Below are 13,520 nucleotides of genomic sequence, written 5' to 3' on the forward strand. Positions count from 1 at the left end.
AGAGACGGAACACTGGCGGCTTGTCACAATGCCCCCCGATGACATCACAATAGCGCTGCTGCCTAGAAAACAAGCTGCGCAGAAGAAGTTGTTCTTTGGGTGGGAGGGTGGGCTAGTGGAAGGAGGGGGCAATCTCTTTTTTTCCCGGGTGGTAGGGGGATGACAGGAGAAGGGAAGCGGGTGGTGAGAAAGGTACAGAGGGCAGGGTTTGGGGGCTGGGAAGGAAAGGGAAAAGATTAGGGTTTGGGGATGATGAAAGGGCTTTCTACGGGTAAGGATGGCAAAGGGTGGCAGTGACGGAAAGTCAGGCAACCTGTCCTGTCCGTCTTTTTGTATCGTGAATTGGAAAGACTGCAAGGGGGAGGGGAGTTGCTTGCGCCCTAAAGGAGGAGTTATTCAGATTCATTGCAGTGGGCGGCGGCTGCAAAACGCACCATTCTTCTTGTTTTGGCTCTGCAAAGCAGCCTTTTCAAGGGTTGGCTTGGGTGACAAAATGTCTTGTGTAGGCGTGGGTTTGTCTCCCTCTCGCTCTCTCTCCCTAAGATGTGTCCGGCATAGGCCAGGGTGCCACTCGAGGCCCAAACCAATTCTGGTTATCGCTTCTCGGCCTTTTGGCTAAGATCAAGTGTAGTATCTGTTCTTATCAGTTTAATATCTGATACGTCCCCTATCTGGGGACCATATATTAAATGGATTTTTAGAACAGGGAGATGGAAAAAGAGCTTGCTCTGTCCACTCCACGCATTGACCTGGTATTGCAGTACCTCCAGGAACGGTGCACCCCTTCTTAACCCAGTTTCCAAAAGCAGAACTCAATTCACCTGATTCATATTAGCCCGATTTAATGAATTGGAAGAAAGCATACGTCTTCATATGCACCTCAATTTGGCCCATTCACTTTTCACACTTCCTCCTTTTGTTTTTTATCTTTCACACTTTTGACTTTCTTTATTCATCCAAATAGCAAACTCATCACCACTCAACCTGACCAACTCGGCTATGTCCCCGTGCTGCAGTTCTCTGTCTTATCTAGATCATTTGCAATTGAATGGAATAGATCCCTTTTGGACAAAGTGGATTCACCTGCTGCTGCAGTGACCACAGGTGTGATAACATCTAGAATTGGCATCTGGTGCGATCTCTCCGCTTCCACTCCAAAGAAAGTTACCTGTTTATTCCTATCATGCATTGGTTTTTGGGGTTTTCTTTGAGTAATGATGATCTCTTTAGTAGTCTGTTGGCGCCCTCTCCTGGAGGAATAGTTTGCTTGCTCTTGGACATTCTAAAAGAGAGGTCATGATAGACATTGAGCTTCTGAGCTCAATTGGGGACAGTCATGGGTGATGAATGTTTGCAACCTACTGCGAAGCCTCATACCGCAATATAAGGAACGTCAAATACTAAGAAAGGGCGGCCTATGAAAGAATTACTACTTTCAATAAGTACACTTAAACGGCTAATTGGGAATAGAAAAACTGTAAAAAGCCCTCTGAGAAAGCCCCCCTCTAACCTTTGATAGTAAGCTTTTCTGTAGTCTGCCTGTTGATGTATTTTCCGTTTGAACTGTGCACAACATGAAGAGACGGAACACTGGCGGCTTGTCACAATGCCCCCCGATGACATCACAATAGCGCTGCTGCCTAGAAAACAAGCTGCGCAGAAGAAGTTGTTCTTTGGGTGGGAGGGTGGGCTAGTGGAAGGAGGGGGCAATCTCTTTTTTTCCCGGGTGGTAGGGGGATGACAGGAGAAGGGAAGCGGGTGGTGAGAAAGGTACAGAGGGCAGGGTTTGGGGGCTGGGAAGGAAAGGGAAAAGATTAGGGTTTGGGGATGATGAAAGGGCTTTCTACGGGTAAGGATGGCAAAGGGTGGCAGTGACGGAAAGTCAGGCAACCTGTCCTGTCCGTCTTTTTGTATCGTGAATTGGAAAGACTGCAAGGGGGAGGGGAGTTGCTTGCGCCCTAAAGGAGGAGTTATTCAGATTCATTGCAGTGGGCGGCGGCTGCAAAACGCACCATTCTTCTTGTTTTGGCTCTGCAAAGCAGCCTTTTCAAGGGTTGGCTTGGGTGACAAAATGTCTTGTGTAGGCGTGGGTTTGTCTCCCTCTCGCTCTCTCTCCCTAAGATGTGTCCGGCATAGGCCAGGGTGCCACTCGAGGCCCAAACCAATTCTGGTTATCGCTTCTCGGCCTTTTGGCTAAGATCAAGTGTAGTATCTGTTCTTATCAGTTTAATATCTGATACGTCCCCTATCTGGGGACCATATATTAAATGGATTTTTAGAACAGGGAGATGGAAAAAGAGCTTGCTCTGTCCACTCCACGCATTGACCTGGTATTGCAGTACCTCCAGGAACGGTGCACCCCTTCTTAACCCAGTTTCCAAAAGCAGAACTCAATTCACCTGATTCATATTAGCCCGATTTAATGAATTGGAAGAAAGCATACGTCTTCATATGCACCTCAATTTGGCCCATTCACTTTTCACACTTCCTCCTTTTGTTTTTTATCTTTCACACTTTTGACTTTCTTTATTCATCCAAATAGCAAACTCATCACCACTCAACCTGACCAACTCGGCTATGTCCCCGTGCTGCAGTTCTCTGTCTTATCTAGATCATTTGCAATTGAATGGAATAGATCCCTTTTGGACAAAGTGGATTCACCTGCTGCTGCAGTGACCACAGGTGTGATAACATCTAGAATTGGCATCTGGTGCGATCTCTCCGCTTCCACTCCAAAGAAAGTTACCTGTTTATTCCTATCATGCATTGGTTTTTGGGGTTTTCTTTGAGTAATGATGATCTCTTTAGTAGTCTGTTGGCGCCCTCTCCTGGAGGAATAGTTTGCTTGCTCTTGGACATTCTAAAAGAGAGGTCATGATAGACATTGAGCTTCTGAGCTCAATTGGGGACAGTCATGGGTGATGAATGTTTGCAACCTACTGCGAAGCCTCATACCGCAATATAAGGAACGTCAAATACTAAGAAAGGGCGGCCTATGAAAGAATTACTACTTTCAATAAGTACACTTAAACGGCTAATTGGGAATAGAAAAACTGTAAAAAGCCCTCTGAGAAAGCCCCCCTCTAACCTTTGATAGTAAGCTTTTCTGTAGTCTGCCTGTTGATGTATTTTCCGTTTGAACTGTGCACAACATGAAGAGACGGAACACTGGCGGCTTGTCACAATGCCCCCCGATGACATCACAATAGCGCTGCTGCCTAGAAAACAAGCTGCGCAGAAGAAGTTGTTCTTTGGGTGGGAGGGTGGGCTAGTGGAAGGAGGGGGCAATCTCTTTTTTTCCCGGGTGGTAGGGGGATGACAGGAGAAGGGAAGCGGGTGGTGAGAAAGGTACAGAGGGCAGGGTTTGGGGGCTGGGAAGGAAAGGGAAAAGATTAGGGTTTGGGGATGATGAAAGGGCTTTCTACGGGTAAGGATGGCAAAGGGTGGCAGTGACGGAAAGTCAGGCAACCTGTCCTGTCCGTCTTTTTGTATCGTGAATTGGAAAGACTGCAAGGGGGAGGGGAGTTGCTTGCGCCCTAAAGGAGGAGTTATTCAGATTCATTGCAGTGGGCGGCGGCTGCAAAACGCACCATTCTTCTTGTTTTGGCTCTGCAAAGCAGCCTTTTCAAGGGTTGGCTTGGGTGACAAAATGTCTTGTGTAGGCGTGGGTTTGTCTCCCTCTCGCTCTCTCTCCCTAAGATGTGTCCGGCATAGGCCAGGGTGCCACTCGAGGCCCAAACCAATTCTGGTTATCGCTTCTCGGCCTTTTGGCTAAGATCAAGTGTAGTATCTGTTCTTATCAGTTTAATATCTGATACGTCCCCTATCTGGGGACCATATATTAAATGGATTTTTAGAACAGGGAGATGGAAAAAGAGCTTGCTCTGTCCACTCCACGCATTGACCTGGTATTGCAGTACCTCCAGGAACGGTGCACCCCTTCTTAACCCAGTTTCCAAAAGCAGAACTCAATTCACCTGATTCATATTAGCCCGATTTAATGAATTGGAAGAAAGCATACGTCTTCATATGCACCTCAATTTGGCCCATTCACTTTTCACACTTCCTCCTTTTGTTTTTTATCTTTCACACTTTTGACTTTCTTTATTCATCCAAATAGCAAACTCATCACCACTCAACCTGACCAACTCGGCTATGTCCCCGTGCTGCAGTTCTCTGTCTTATCTAGATCATTTGCAATTGAATGGAATAGATCCCTTTTGGACAAAGTGGATTCACCTGCTGCTGCAGTGACCACAGGTGTGATAACATCTAGAATTGGCATCTGGTGCGATCTCTCCGCTTCCACTCCAAAGAAAGTTACCTGTTTATTCCTATCATGCATTGGTTTTTGGGGTTTTCTTTGAGTAATGATGATCTCTTTAGTAGTCTGTTGGCGCCCTCTCCTGGAGGAATAGTTTGCTTGCTCTTGGACATTCTAAAAGAGAGGTCATGATAGACATTGAGCTTCTGAGCTCAATTGGGGACAGTCATGGGTGATGAATGTTTGCAACCTACTGCGAAGCCTCATACCGCAATATAAGGAACGTCAAATACTAAGAAAGGGCGGCCTATGAAAGAATTACTACTTTCAATAAGTACACTTAAACGGCTAATTGGGAATAGAAAAACTGTAAAAAGCCCTCTGAGAAAGCCCCCCTCTAACCTTTGATAGTAAGCTTTTCTGTAGTCTGCCTGTTGATGTATTTTCCGTTTGAACTGTGCACAACATGAAGAGACGGAACACTGGCGGCTTGTCACAATGCCCCCCGATGACATCACAATAGCGCTGCTGCCTAGAAAACAAGCTGCGCAGAAGAAGTTGTTCTTTGGGTGGGAGGGTGGGCTAGTGGAAGGAGGGGGCAATCTCTTTTTTTCCCGGGTGGTAGGGGGATGACAGGAGAAGGGAAGCGGGTGGTGAGAAAGGTACAGAGGGCAGGGTTTGGGGGCTGGGAAGGAAAGGGAAAAGATTAGGGTTTGGGGATGATGAAAGGGCTTTCTACGGGTAAGGATGGCAAAGGGTGGCAGTGACGGAAAGTCAGGCAACCTGTCCTGTCCGTCTTTTTGTATCGTGAATTGGAAAGACTGCAAGGGGGAGGGGAGTTGCTTGCGCCCTAAAGGAGGAGTTATTCAGATTCATTGCAGTGGGCGGCGGCTGCAAAACGCACCATTCTTCTTGTTTTGGCTCTGCAAAGCAGCCTTTTCAAGGGTTGGCTTGGGTGACAAAATGTCTTGTGTAGGCGTGGGTTTGTCTCCCTCTCGCTCTCTCTCCCTAAGATGTGTCCGGCATAGGCCAGGGTGCCACTCGAGGCCCAAACCAATTCTGGTTATCGCTTCTCGGCCTTTTGGCTAAGATCAAGTGTAGTATCTGTTCTTATCAGTTTAATATCTGATACGTCCCCTATCTGGGGACCATATATTAAATGGATTTTTAGAACAGGGAGATGGAAAAAGAGCTTGCTCTGTCCACTCCACGCATTGACCTGGTATTGCAGTACCTCCAGGAACGGTGCACCCCTTCTTAACCCAGTTTCCAAAAGCAGAACTCAATTCACCTGATTCATATTAGCCCGATTTAATGAATTGGAAGAAAGCATACGTCTTCATATGCACCTCAATTTGGCCCATTCACTTTTCACACTTCCTCCTTTTGTTTTTTATCTTTCACACTTTTGACTTTCTTTATTCATCCAAATAGCAAACTCATCACCACTCAACCTGACCAACTCGGCTATGTCCCCGTGCTGCAGTTCTCTGTCTTATCTAGATCATTTGCAATTGAATGGAATAGATCCCTTTTGGACAAAGTGGATTCACCTGCTGCTGCAGTGACCACAGGTGTGATAACATCTAGAATTGGCATCTGGTGCGATCTCTCCGCTTCCACTCCAAAGAAAGTTACCTGTTTATTCCTATCATGCATTGGTTTTTGGGGTTTTCTTTGAGTAATGATGATCTCTTTAGTAGTCTGTTGGCGCCCTCTCCTGGAGGAATAGTTTGCTTGCTCTTGGACATTCTAAAAGAGAGGTCATGATAGACATTGAGCTTCTGAGCTCAATTGGGGACAGTCATGGGTGATGAATGTTTGCAACCTACTGCGAAGCCTCATACCGCAATATAAGGAACGTCAAATACTAAGAAAGGGCGGCCTATGAAAGAATTACTACTTTCAATAAGTACACTTAAACGGCTAATTGGGAATAGAAAAACTGTAAAAAGCCCTCTGAGAAAGCCCCCCTCTAACCTTTGATAGTAAGCTTTTCTGTAGTCTGCCTGTTGATGTATTTTCCGTTTGAACTGTGCACAACATGAAGAGACGGAACACTGGCGGCTTGTCACAATGCCCCCCGATGACATCACAATAGCGCTGCTGCCTAGAAAACAAGCTGCGCAGAAGAAGTTGTTCTTTGGGTGGGAGGGTGGGCTAGTGGAAGGAGGGGGCAATCTCTTTTTTTCCCGGGTGGTAGGGGGATGACAGGAGAAGGGAAGCGGGTGGTGAGAAAGGTACAGAGGGCAGGGTTTGGGGGCTGGGAAGGAAAGGGAAAAGATTAGGGTTTGGGGATGATGAAAGGGCTTTCTACGGGTAAGGATGGCAAAGGGTGGCAGTGACGGAAAGTCAGGCAACCTGTCCTGTCCGTCTTTTTGTATCGTGAATTGGAAAGACTGCAAGGGGGAGGGGAGTTGCTTGCGCCCTAAAGGAGGAGTTATTCAGATTCATTGCAGTGGGCGGCGGCTGCAAAACGCACCATTCTTCTTGTTTTGGCTCTGCAAAGCAGCCTTTTCAAGGGTTGGCTTGGGTGACAAAATGTCTTGTGTAGGCGTGGGTTTGTCTCCCTCTCGCTCTCTCTCCCTAAGATGTGTCCGGCATAGGCCAGGGTGCCACTCGAGGCCCAAACCAATTCTGGTTATCGCTTCTCGGCCTTTTGGCTAAGATCAAGTGTAGTATCTGTTCTTATCAGTTTAATATCTGATACGTCCCCTATCTGGGGACCATATATTAAATGGATTTTTAGAACAGGGAGATGGAAAAAGAGCTTGCTCTGTCCACTCCACGCATTGACCTGGTATTGCAGTACCTCCAGGAACGGTGCACCCCTTCTTAACCCAGTTTCCAAAAGCAGAACTCAATTCACCTGATTCATATTAGCCCGATTTAATGAATTGGAAGAAAGCATACGTCTTCATATGCACCTCAATTTGGCCCATTCACTTTTCACACTTCCTCCTTTTGTTTTTTATCTTTCACACTTTTGACTTTCTTTATTCATCCAAATAGCAAACTCATCACCACTCAACCTGACCAACTCGGCTATGTCCCCGTGCTGCAGTTCTCTGTCTTATCTAGATCATTTGCAATTGAATGGAATAGATCCCTTTTGGACAAAGTGGATTCACCTGCTGCTGCAGTGACCACAGGTGTGATAACATCTAGAATTGGCATCTGGTGCGATCTCTCCGCTTCCACTCCAAAGAAAGTTACCTGTTTATTCCTATCATGCATTGGTTTTTGGGGTTTTCTTTGAGTAATGATGATCTCTTTAGTAGTCTGTTGGCGCCCTCTCCTGGAGGAATAGTTTGCTTGCTCTTGGACATTCTAAAAGAGAGGTCATGATAGACATTGAGCTTCTGAGCTCAATTGGGGACAGTCATGGGTGATGAATGTTTGCAACCTACTGCGAAGCCTCATACCGCAATATAAGGAACGTCAAATACTAAGAAAGGGCGGCCTATGAAAGAATTACTACTTTCAATAAGTACACTTAAACGGCTAATTGGGAATAGAAAAACTGTAAAAAGCCCTCTGAGAAAGCCCCCCTCTAACCTTTGATAGTAAGCTTTTCTGTAGTCTGCCTGTTGATGTATTTTCCGTTTGAACTGTGCACAACATGAAGAGACGGAACACTGGCGGCTTGTCACAATGCCCCCCGATGACATCACAATAGCGCTGCTGCCTAGAAAACAAGCTGCGCAGAAGAAGTTGTTCTTTGGGTGGGAGGGTGGGCTAGTGGAAGGAGGGGGCAATCTCTTTTTTTCCCGGGTGGTAGGGGGATGACAGGAGAAGGGAAGCGGGTGGTGAGAAAGGTACAGAGGGCAGGGTTTGGGGGCTGGGAAGGAAAGGGAAAAGATTAGGGTTTGGGGATGATGAAAGGGCTTTCTACGGGTAAGGATGGCAAAGGGTGGCAGTGACGGAAAGTCAGGCAACCTGTCCTGTCCGTCTTTTTGTATCGTGAATTGGAAAGACTGCAAGGGGGAGGGGAGTTGCTTGCGCCCTAAAGGAGGAGTTATTCAGATTCATTGCAGTGGGCGGCGGCTGCAAAACGCACCATTCTTCTTGTTTTGGCTCTGCAAAGCAGCCTTTTCAAGGGTTGGCTTGGGTGACAAAATGTCTTGTGTAGGCGTGGGTTTGTCTCCCTCTCGCTCTCTCTCCCTAAGATGTGTCCGGCATAGGCCAGGGTGCCACTCGAGGCCCAAACCAATTCTGGTTATCGCTTCTCGGCCTTTTGGCTAAGATCAAGTGTAGTATCTGTTCTTATCAGTTTAATATCTGATACGTCCCCTATCTGGGGACCATATATTAAATGGATTTTTAGAACAGGGAGATGGAAAAAGAGCTTGCTCTGTCCACTCCACGCATTGACCTGGTATTGCAGTACCTCCAGGAACGGTGCACCCCTTCTTAACCCAGTTTCCAAAAGCAGAACTCAATTCACCTGATTCATATTAGCCCGATTTAATGAATTGGAAGAAAGCATACGTCTTCATATGCACCTCAATTTGGCCCATTCACTTTTCACACTTCCTCCTTTTGTTTTTTATCTTTCACACTTTTGACTTTCTTTATTCATCCAAATAGCAAACTCATCACCACTCAACCTGACCAACTCGGCTATGTCCCCGTGCTGCAGTTCTCTGTCTTATCTAGATCATTTGCAATTGAATGGAATAGATCCCTTTTGGACAAAGTGGATTCACCTGCTGCTGCAGTGACCACAGGTGTGATAACATCTAGAATTGGCATCTGGTGCGATCTCTCCGCTTCCACTCCAAAGAAAGTTACCTGTTTATTCCTATCATGCATTGGTTTTTGGGGTTTTCTTTGAGTAATGATGATCTCTTTAGTAGTCTGTTGGCGCCCTCTCCTGGAGGAATAGTTTGCTTGCTCTTGGACATTCTAAAAGAGAGGTCATGATAGACATTGAGCTTCTGAGCTCAATTGGGGACAGTCATGGGTGATGAATGTTTGCAACCTACTGCGAAGCCTCATACCGCAATATAAGGAACGTCAAATACTAAGAAAGGGCGGCCTATGAAAGAATTACTACTTTCAATAAGTACACTTAAACGGCTAATTGGGAATAGAAAAACTGTAAAAAGCCCTCTGAGAAAGCCCCCCTCTAACCTTTGATAGTAAGCTTTTCTGTAGTCTGCCTGTTGATGTATTTTCCGTTTGAACTGTGCACAACATGAAGAGACGGAACACTGGCGGCTTGTCACAATGCCCCCCGATGACATCACAATAGCGCTGCTGCCTAGAAAACAAGCTGCGCAGAAGAAGTTGTTCTTTGGGTGGGAGGGTGGGCTAGTGGAAGGAGGGGGCAATCTCTTTTTTTCCCGGGTGGTAGGGGGATGACAGGAGAAGGGAAGCGGGTGGTGAGAAAGGTACAGAGGGCAGGGTTTGGGGGCTGGGAAGGAAAGGGAAAAGATTAGGGTTTGGGGATGATGAAAGGGCTTTCTACGGGTAAGGATGGCAAAGGGTGGCAGCGACGGAAAGTCAGGCAACCTGTCCTGTCCGTCTTTTTGTATCGTGAATTGGAAAGACTGCAAGGGGGAGGGGAGTTGCTTGCGCCCTAAAGGAGGAGTTATTCAGATTCATTGCAGTGGGCGGCGGCTGCAAAACGCACCATTCTTCTTGTTTTGGCTCTGCAAAGCAGCCTTTTCAAGGGTTGGCTTGGGTGACAAAATGTCTTGTGTAGGCGTGGGTTTGTCTCCCTCTCGCTCTCTCTCCCTAAGATGTGTCCGGCATAGGCCAGGGTGCCACTCGAGGCCCAAACCAATTCTGGTTATCGCTTCTCGGCCTTTTGGCTAAGATCAAGTGTAGTATCTGTTCTTATCAGTTTAATATCTGATACGTCCCCTATCTGGGGACCATATATTAAATGGATTTTTAGAACAGGGAGATGGAAAAAGAGCTTGCTCTGTCCACTCCACGCATTGACCTGGTATTGCAGTACCTCCAGGAACGGTGCACCCCTTCTTAACCCAGTTTCCAAAAGCAGAACTCAATTCACCTGATTCATATTAGCCCGATTTAATGAATTGGAAGAAAGCATACGTCTTCATATGCACCTCAATTTGGCCCATTCACTTTTCACACTTCCTCCTTTTGTTTTTTATCTTTCACACTTTTGACTTTCTTTATTCATCCAAATAGCAAACTCATCACCACTCAACCTGACCAACTCGGCTATGTCCCCGTGCTGCAGTTCTCTGTCTTATCTAGATCATTTGCAATTGAATGGAATAGATCCCTTTTGGACAAAGTGGATTCACCTGCTGCTGCAGTGACCACAGGTGTGATAACATCTAGAATTGGCATCTGGTGCGATCTCTCCGCTTCCACTCCAAAGAAAGTTACCTGTTTATTCCTATCATGCATTGGTTTTTGGGGTTTTCTTTGAGTAATGATGATCTCTTTAGTAGTCTGTTGGCGCCCTCTCCTGGAGGAATAGTTTGCTTGCTCTTGGACATTCTAAAAGAGAGGTCATGATAGACATTGAGCTTCTGAGCTCAATTGGGGACAGTCATGGGTGATGAATGTTTGCAACCTACTGCGAAGCCTCATACCGCAATATAAGGAACGTCAAATACTAAGAAAGGGCGGCCTATGAAAGAATTACTACTTTCAATAAGTACACTTAAACGGCTAATTGGGAATAGAAAAACTGTAAAAAGCCCTCTGAGAAAGCCCCCCTCTAACCTTTGATAGTAAGCTTTTCTGTAGTCTGCCTGTTGATGTATTTTCCGTTTGAACTGTGCACAACATGAAGAGACGGAACACTGGCGGCTTGTCACAATGCCCCCCGATGACATCACAATAGCGCTGCTGCCTAGAAAACAAGCTGCGCAGAAGAAGTTGTTCTTTGGGTGGGAGGGTGGGCTAGTGGAAGGAGGGGGCAATCTCTTTTTTTCCCGGGTGGTAGGGGGATGACAGGAGAAGGGAAGCGGGTGGTGAGAAAGGTACAGAGGGCAGGGTTTGGGGGCTGGGAAGGAAAGGGAAAAGATTAGGGTTTGGGGATGATGAAAGGGCTTTCTACGGGTAAGGATGGCAAAGGGTGGCAGTGACGGAAAGTCAGGCAACCTGTCCTGTCCGTCTTTTTGTATCGTGAATTGGAAAGACTGCAAGGGGGAGGGGAGTTGCTTGCGCCCTAAAGGAGGAGTTATTCAGATTCATTGCAGTGGGCGGCGGCTGCAAAACGCACCATTCTTCTTGTTTTGGCTCTGCAAAGCAGCCTTTTCAAGGGTTGGCTTGGGTGACAAAATGTCTTGTGTAGGCGTGGGTTTGTGTTACGGAGGGCTATCTGATAAGAACCTAAAGGAGTATCAGACAGTCAGGGTCCACCGTGCAAAGACTCTGCTGCAGACTATGGCAGAGTGCAATACCTCTGTTAACTCACAGAAGGATATAATAAGTAAGTAAAGCAATTCCTCCCTTACTTGGAGGGTGTGTGGAATGATCTCTGTTAATAATCACAGAGACAAAGGCAATGTGTGCGAAATGGCACCTACCTAGGTCCGCTCTTCTAGTGGTGCAAAAGAGACGAACAGCAGCGTAAGCCGCACAATGCTCCTACCTGCGTTCGCTCCACTAGTGTGCGAGGACACGAACCACTAGATATGGCACCTGCCTAGGTCCGCTCTTCTAGTGGTGCAAAAGAGACGAACAGCAGCGTAAGCCGCACAAAGCTCCTACCTCTGTTCGCTCCCCTAGTGTGCGAGGATACGAACAACTGCCAGACGCAGTATAAGGAACGTTACCCTAGCGGCAACGTCCACCTACGAGTAGAATCACAAGGCCCAGCCAGACCATGTGCCTCAGGCACCTGCCTATGTCCGCTCCCCTAAGAGGTAAGGATACGGACAGCAGCCGAAGCTGTAAGGTATAAGAACGCTACCCTGCCGGTAGCGCTCACCTAGCATAGACAGAGGAATGCCTAGAGGAACGCGCACAGAGCGTCTACTCATATGCATGAACCAAGAGGACTGAGCACCATGCGGCGTGTGTCAGGGTCTTATATAGACTCTGTGCCTCATCCAAGATGGAGGACACCAGAGCCAATCCGCTGCCAGAATGACAGGAGTGACGTCATGCTGGCCTATCACCGAGCAAGCCGTCACAAGCACATGACCAGCGACCAATCGGCATAGAAGGTGTCAGAGACATGTGACCTCGTGTCAGCGATGATGTCACCCGCACATGTGCAATGGCTCCAAGATTGGACTTAGTCTCCGGTGCTCGCACATGTGCAGTAGCAAGAAATCTGGACTTAGTCTCCAGCGCTCGCACATGTGCAGTAGCAAGAAATCTGGACATAGTCTCCAGTGCTCGCAGCAACCGTAACAGTACCTCCCCCTCAAGGGCCCCCCTCCCGGCGACGCAGGTAATTGGCAACTAAGTCGGGAGCATGGACAGCCTCCTCAGGCTCCCAAGAGCGATGTTCCGGGCCATAGCCCTCCCAATCTATCAAGAAGAACCTGCGTCCTCTAACCATCTTAGAACCAACTATGGCTCGTACCTCATAGCTAGAGCGAGAGGAATCAGAGGCAGGAGAGTGCACTTCACGAGCGTGAGGTAAAATAGCCGGCTTTAGCAGTGAGACATGGAATTTGTCATGAATCCTAAGATGGACAGGTAACTTCAATTGATAGACTACAGGATTTACCTGTCGAAGAACCTCATAAGGACCCAGGAAGCGAGGAGCAAATTTGACAGAGCTCACTCTAAGTCTCACGTGTTTTGCAGAGAGCCACACAAAGCTCCTACCTCTGTTCGCTCCCCTAGTGTGCGAGGATACGAACAACTGCCAGACGCAGTATAAGGAACGTTACCCTAGCGGCAACGTCCACCTACGAGTAGAATCACAAGGCCCAGCCAGACCATGTGCCTCAGGCACCTGCCTATGTCCGCTCCCCTAAGAGGTAAGGATACGGACAGCAGCCGAAGCTGTAAGGTATAAGAACGCTACCCTGCCGGTAGCGCTCACCTAGCATAGACAGAGGAATGCCTAGAGGAACGCGCACAGAGCGTCTACTCATATGCATGAACCAAGAGGACTGAGCACCATGCGGCGTGTGTCAGGGTCTTATATAGACTCTGTGCCTCATCCAAGATGGAGGACACCAGAGCCAATCCGCTGCCAGAATGACAGGAGTGACGTCATGCTGGCCTATCACCGAGCAAGCCGTCACAAGCACATGACCAGCGACCAATCGGCATAGAAGGTGTCAGAGACATGTGACCT

At 47.5% G+C, this 13,520-nt stretch overlaps 7 non-coding genes across 7 annotated transcripts; all 7 read left to right on the plus strand.

Annotated features, from left to right (window-relative positions):
* The first annotated feature begins 595 nt into the window (after positions 1–595).
* On the plus strand, positions 596–786 carry LOC142281597 (U2 spliceosomal RNA). The gene has a single exon (XR_012743655.1). It is a non-coding gene; the product is annotated as a U2 spliceosomal RNA (small nuclear RNA).
* Positions 787–2,173: 1,387 nt separating this feature from the next.
* Positions 2,174–2,364, plus strand: LOC142281598 (U2 spliceosomal RNA). The gene has a single exon (XR_012743656.1). It is a non-coding gene; the product is annotated as a U2 spliceosomal RNA (small nuclear RNA).
* A 1,387-nt stretch (positions 2,365–3,751) lies between these two features.
* On the plus strand, positions 3,752–3,942 carry LOC142281599 (U2 spliceosomal RNA). The gene has a single exon (XR_012743657.1). It is a non-coding gene; the product is annotated as a U2 spliceosomal RNA (small nuclear RNA).
* Positions 3,943–5,329: 1,387 nt separating this feature from the next.
* On the plus strand, positions 5,330–5,520 carry LOC142281600 (U2 spliceosomal RNA). The gene has a single exon (XR_012743658.1). It is a non-coding gene; the product is annotated as a U2 spliceosomal RNA (small nuclear RNA).
* Positions 5,521–6,907: 1,387 nt separating this feature from the next.
* LOC142281601 (U2 spliceosomal RNA) lies at positions 6,908–7,098 on the plus strand. The gene has a single exon (XR_012743659.1). It is a non-coding gene; the product is annotated as a U2 spliceosomal RNA (small nuclear RNA).
* A 1,387-nt stretch (positions 7,099–8,485) lies between these two features.
* Positions 8,486–8,676, plus strand: LOC142281603 (U2 spliceosomal RNA). Its single transcript, XR_012743661.1, has one exon. It is a non-coding gene; the product is annotated as a U2 spliceosomal RNA (small nuclear RNA).
* Positions 8,677–10,063: 1,387 nt separating this feature from the next.
* LOC142281604 (U2 spliceosomal RNA) lies at positions 10,064–10,254 on the plus strand. Its single transcript, XR_012743662.1, has one exon. It is a non-coding gene; the product is annotated as a U2 spliceosomal RNA (small nuclear RNA).
* Positions 10,255–13,520: the final 3,266 nt, after the last annotated feature.

Source organism: Anomaloglossus baeobatrachus, unplaced genomic scaffold (genome assembly GCF_048569485.1).
Source record: "Anomaloglossus baeobatrachus isolate aAnoBae1 unplaced genomic scaffold, aAnoBae1.hap1 Scaffold_4770, whole genome shotgun sequence".
NCBI lineage: Eukaryota > Metazoa > Chordata > Amphibia > Anura > Aromobatidae > Anomaloglossus > Anomaloglossus baeobatrachus.